The following is a 6,633-nucleotide window of genomic DNA, read 5'->3' as shown; positions in this document are numbered from 1 at the left end:
TGTTTTAAGTCCATTCTGGAACAGAATATAAATATACCCAATTAAATTTAGAAGCTCCATCAAAGATTCCTCCCAAAGTCCAGATATTCCCAAGCACCATTCAGTTTCTCCTGTGGTTTTGGCTTTTATTTGGACAGTTAGTCCTTGACAGACTCTGATTTCTCATTTCTGTCTTCCCAGCACCAGGGCTGTAAGATTGCCAGCATCTCTGCTTCTTCCCTCATGTATGTGCACACTAAGTCGCTTCAGTCGTGTCCGACTCTTTGCAATGCTATGGACTGTAGCCTGTCAGGCTGCTCTATCCATGGGATTCTCCAGGCAAGAATATTGGAGTGGGTTGCCATGCCCTCCTCCAAGGGATCTTCCCCACCCAGGGATTGAACCCAAGTCTCTTAATGTCTCCTGTGTTGGCAAGCGGGTACTTTACCATTAGCACCACCTGGGAAGACCCTCTCACCTCACACCCACCCCCTTAGGTGCACATTTCTCTCACCTTCTCTACCTCTCTACCTGGCTACTTGGAAATCAGGGAAGACCTCCAGGGCCAAGACTTAGAATGCTAAATTAGGGGAATCCTTAACCATGGGATTCCCTGCTCTCTATCATCTTGACTCCTTGAGTCCTAACTGCCTTAGTAACAATCTGATCCCTTGCAACAGAGTTTTAAAACATTGTCCGTGCTTTCTAATATTTTTCTGTAGGAAGTTTGGTTTGTTGTAAGTGAACCCAACATAGTCTCGGAGAAACATACCTAGACCTAGGATGAACACATGCATTTTTTATAGTGTATTTTTTTTTCAAATTGGAGTTTTTATTTTGATGGTTTCTAGCTTGTTTAAGACAATTTCATGTATTTATTTATGACCATGCCGTATAAGCACCTCAGTTCCCTGACCAGGGATCAAACCTGCACTCCCTGCATTTTAATCTTAACCACTGGACCACCAGGGAAGTTCCCAAAGCATGCAGTTTTGATCAACAGAGATTGAAGATAAGGGAAGTGCTGAAACACAGATGTGGAGACAGGAAAGCACTCAGCCTTATGCCTAGAGGAAAACAGGTTCTACTCCTGCTTAGGTATATGGGTCGGAGCGCGAAGATGTCTAGAGCCCCAGGACAACACAAGTCTTGTCCAAGAAACAGTGAGACTTTTTTAAACAGAAAAGCAAGATTCTCGAAAAAAAGAAGTATCTTTTCAATGTCAGCTGGCACTTTGCTAGGAGCTGTCCCTCAACTAGTTCTCACAACAAGTCCGATTATCATTCTCCTACACAATGAGAAACATGAAATCTAAAATGATAAAACCACTTGCCTAGATCACACAGCTAGGAAGCAGTATAATGGGAGTGAGGTCTAACACTCTCCCCATGACCTCATAACTGCTCATCTTTAGGAAGGCAACAAGAATTTCACGTTCTAAAAACAAGAAGGTCTGATCGTGCCCTCTTTATCCTATAAGTATTACCGAATACCAAACATGGGTCAGGGGTTGAGGAAGAGAAAAAGATGGTGATCTGATACAGAACTCATGGAAACTCCAACATGTTGGGGCATGCAGGGAGCCACAAGCATTTCTAGAATATCAAGTCCTCAGTGAGACTAAATTCAGAGGCAGACTCAGCAGACAGATGGAAAAGCCAGAAAACAAACCCCTGTCACAGGTTCTTTGTCCTCCAGGAGTTTGCAGCTCCTACATAGCAGAGCAATCATTTGTTTCCTTATCACATGGTGGGGGTAGAGGAGGAGGGAAGGTATCTAAAGAAGAAAAAAAAAAAACACAAAAAACAAATCAACCCTAAGGGTTTACAGAGATAGACCTCTGTACAGAGATATAGGACCCACAGAGCCAAAAATGTTTACTATCAGATCTTTACAAAAGCTTTGGATGGCAGCTCAGGTAGGGTATGCATCTTCCCCATGGCTTCAGGTCCTCTTGTCAGGCTTTTCTGGCTCCAGATTCTGACTGGTGATTCTAGCCCCGGGGCTCAGGTATCACCTTCTTTCTTTATCCTTCCAAGCCTGGAGGCAGTAATGACTTCTTGCTATTGCTCATCTCTGGGGTGCCTTACTGTCCTCTTAGGCTTCGTAGCTCTTTCATCACTTGTGTAACCAATGAGTCCTATCTGGCTCTTTTGTGATCCCATGGGCTGTAACCTGCCAGGATCCTCTCTCCATAGGATTTCCCAGGCAAGAATACTGGAGTGGGTTGCCATTTCCATCTCCAGGGGATCTTCTAGACCCAGAGATTGAAGCTGCATCTCCTGCATTGCAAGAAGATTCTTATACCTCTGAGCCACAAGGAAAGTCCATATAACCAATTACCTGCGTTGAGTTTCCTATGTTTTAAATACTCAGAGTGGCTTAAGTTATTCTGGTAGATCCTGCTGGAATTATCTCTCTTCTAGTTGGCTGGGATGTAGGACACTGTCACCCTCTTCCCAGTCTTGGACAGCTGGTGAGGCAAGCATACAACTGACAACCTTGTCCCTTGCTGCTGACTTGCAGGAAGTGATGAAATAAAGGGAAACTTAGGTCCTCCCTGGTGGTCCAGTGGCTAAGGGCCCATACTCCCAATGCAGCAGGCCTGGGCTGGATCCCTGGTCAGGGAACTAGATCGCACATGCTGGAACTAAGACCCAGTACAGCCAAATAGGTAAATAAATAATTTTTTTTAAAAAATGGGGGAGACTAAACAGTAGCATGGACCTTACCTGAGTATTGAGGACATTGTAAAGAAATGTCTTCAGCCCTCAATAGTCTTTCAGCCATTGTGACAGTGGTCAGCCCAGCAAGGAGGAATTCAGAAGCCACTCAGTATAATATTTCCCAAGACTAATATTAGTGTAACCAAATTCTCCATCAGGCTAAGCGAGAAAACAAATCATTCTTTGTCAAGCGCAAAGTTGTCACTTTCTAACACACAAAAGGGAAATAGACAGACCCTGTGAACTGTCAGTTCACTCATAAATCTCAAGTGTGAAGCTTTTTGTTGGCAAAAAAGTCAAATATTTGTGAATTTATAGTTCATTAAATCGATCTGTAGTATGTTTAAATTCATGGAGTTTTATTTGCAGAATGAATGCACACTTGCTTCTAGTAACCTTGCAATAAAAATTAAGTCTGTCCTGAGTTCCTTAGCTATGGTGTAATCAGTATCAGTCAGAAAAAACTCACCTACCTTCAGATTTATCTGAATTTATTTACTGCCTTGCTTGCACTCAAAAATCCCATATTGAGAGAATTACCTGTGTTTGTAAGGTTCCCTTTCAAAGAACAAAAGCACTTCAAAGGCAGCACTTACAGCTAATAAAATGGAGAATAAAAGACAAAACTGGCCATTTTGACATTCAAAGGAAAGAAACACAGAAAAAAGTAAACATTTCTATGGTTGTCTAAGAGTGATGAACCTTGTGGCACCAAGCAACCCATATTGGGAGCAATTTCTGAGTAAGAAAAGAGAGATGTACTAAAACAGATTGAGAGGAACATAACAAAACAAGATCACAGGGCCCTTTGGGTCGACGGGGGCTTCACAGGATGCCCTCAACTCAAGTTTTCATCTAGAAGAGGAAGCTTGCAGACTGCAGTGCCTGGGCCTTATAGTGTGTTCTTTAGGCAGGACCTCCATCTAGTGGTTTGACCTGAAAATTATTCCCCAGCCTTAATCACACACACACACACACACACACACACACACACACACACACACACACAAATTCTCTTGTACAAACTTTGAAAATAGAAAAATAGATTTTCCTCTTGTTGCCTGACAGGGTTCCCCATGAACCCACCAAACCCTGTCCCTCAGTCTCTAAGGACTGAACTTTTCTTAACCTCTGGATTTTGTCATACACTATCCGTTTGTGGCAATTTCATCCAGTTTACCTCTGGGCACACACAAGGAAAGTGATTTCTTATGACCAAGAGGAACAAAGCTGTATGAGTGTGTATTGCGTGTGTAGTCTATAGAGTGTGTATATGCACTGGGTTGGGGTGTTCTGAGGAAGAGCTTGGTTGTGGAAGAGTGGCCCATGGCAATTGATAAAGATGGAGATACAGGATATAAATCAGTAAGAACAACTAAAGAACGAACGAATGGATAATGACATAAGAGCAGATGCACAAGTGTGCAGAGGTGGGACAGCATGGAGCCTCACCGATGGGGAAGCAGAGTGTGGCCGAGATGAGACCAAAATCAGCTGGGACATCGGTGGCTCATAGTCCTGAGCAAGTGACCTCGAGTTGCCGGATCTCCCTGCTCCTGCCAGTATTCTTGCCTGGAGAATCCTATGGACAGAGGGGCCTGCCAGGCTATGATACAGTCCATGGAGTCGAAAGAGTCAGACACGACATAGCAACTAAACCACCACCATTGTTATCTTTTGGAGATTTCCCCCTTGTGGCTCAGACGATAAAGAATCTACCTGCAATGTGGGAGACCCGGCTTTGATCCCTGGGTTGGGAAGATCCCCTGGAGAAGGGAATGGCAACCCACTCCAGTAGAATTCCATGGAGAGGAGCCTGGCGAGCTACAATCCATGAGGCTGCAAACAGTTGGACACGACTGAACAACTAAGACACTATATACACTGTCAACGGTCCTTACACACCTGCTCCTACCTGTGTGTCTGTGATCACGTCCTCGGCTGAGCTTCTGACAGTCTCTATCAGTACATTTTGGAGATGTTTTGGCCACTTACCTCTTGCAGTTCTAAGTGCTGTGAATCTTCTTCTCCCATGTGTATATAATTTGTACACAATTTGATGGTTTAAGGATGCCGCCCCCCCCCCCAAAAAAAACATCCCAGATCTCTAGGTTCACTATTCTGTAAATAATAGGTCTGTGACAGTGCTTAGCACTGGTGTAGTTTTCCCTGTTCTTCAGTATTTCCTTACTTTCTTTCATCCTTCAATGTTTTCCAGCATCTTCTTCATGTATTCTCTCATAACATTCAACACCGCTGAGTCTGTTTTCTCCATCACTGAATCTACCTGCGTTTTCCATTATTCATTTGTGTTTTTTCTTTCTATTTATGTGCTTCTTTTGTCTGACATTCCTCCTTTCAGCCACACTAAGAGCAGTGTTTTTAAAGGAAATCTACGTGCTCATCAAGGGAGAATCAGGAAACACGACATGAGAAAGTAGATGAATGATAGTGGGTGGGAAGAAGTCATGAAGGTGTGAAAACAGGGAAAGAGATGCAAAGATACCAGAGTTTAAACACCCATCAGCTTTAGGGCAGTGACTTTCAGCTTTTGTGAGGTTATTGCACATTTTTAAATGTTAGAAATGTTGGCAGCTTAGCTGAGGTGAATATGTGAAATAATTTTTTTTCAAAAGTATGACCAAAACAATGTCACTCCACAGACTCTTAAAATGTGATTTTGGCACTCCACCCAAAGAAAGGTGGGTCTATGTCCCCTGCCCTTGAATTTGAGTGGTGTGTGACTCAGAGCCAATTGGATGCCGTGATGGTAAAACCAAAGCTAGTTCGGAAAAGGTGAGCATCCTTCTGCCTCATCCACTGAAATGCCTGCAACAGGGGCCTTCATCATTGTGTAAGCAGCCCAACTATTCTGAGGCCACCATTTCATGAGGAAGTCAAACTAGTTCTTGTGAAGAGACCACCTGGAAAAGCCCCAGAACTTACAGAGAAGGAAAGATACAAGGGAGAGAGCCGCCCGAGAGGTTCAGACCCCAGCTTTCAGACCCCTAATGTTTAAGCTGCAGTTGCCAAATGACTGAAACCAAAGAAAAGGCTTCAGAACCATCCAGAAATATCCAGTGTAGCCTTTCTGCCAAGTCATTGGCCTACAGAAACCAAGAGAGGTAGTGAGCATCATTTTAAGCCACTAAGCTCTGGAGTAATTTACTACACAGCAGCAGGAGTTGGAACAGAAGGAAAAACAGTACCGAACAAGTCAGGAAGCATTAGAATGCAGTCTCTACTACACAACCACCCTGTCTCATGTCTACAAAAACATGCTCAATGTCTTCCACAGATTCCCCTCAGCATGTTCCCTTTTGGAGATGCTTAAGCTCCAGTAAAAACTCTTTCTTGGACACTGGCCTGATATTATGATCTTATACCCTTCCCTACAGGGCCTCCCTGACCAACTAAGTTAGTGTTTCATTTAACAGTCATTAACGTAGCCAGCAGAAGTATTTGGATCAACATCCAGTGGCTCACTAGCCCCCTTGGTTTCTAACACCATTATTCAATTAAAGAAGCAGGGCTTCTCGGTGGAATAGCCAATTCCAGAGCTGGGGCAGGGGAAATATAAAGTGAGTCTGGAGGAACATGCAGTGCCAGATGATAAACAAGAGCTCAAAATAAAAACGAAACAAACAACAACAACAAAAGGGTGGGGGGGGGGAGAAGCATGTCAAAATTTACAAGTTTGGGATTATCAGATACACACTACCATACACACTACTATCAGATATATTCAGCAAAGATCTCCTGTATAGCACAGGGAACTATACTCTATATATTATAATAACCTATAAGGGCAAGAGAGTTCCAGAAAAGGCAAGAGAGGTCCAGAAAAACATCTATTTCTGCTTTATTGACTATGCCAAAGCCTTTGACTGTGTGGATCACAATAAACTGTGGAAAATTCTGAAAGAGA

Source organism: Capra hircus, chromosome 15, assembly GCF_001704415.2.
Source record: "Capra hircus breed San Clemente chromosome 15, ASM170441v1, whole genome shotgun sequence".
Classification (NCBI taxonomy): Eukaryota; Metazoa; Chordata; class Mammalia; order Artiodactyla; family Bovidae; genus Capra; species Capra hircus.
The sequence above is the reverse complement of the archived record's forward strand: the minus strand, read 5'-3'. Positions refer to the sequence as shown.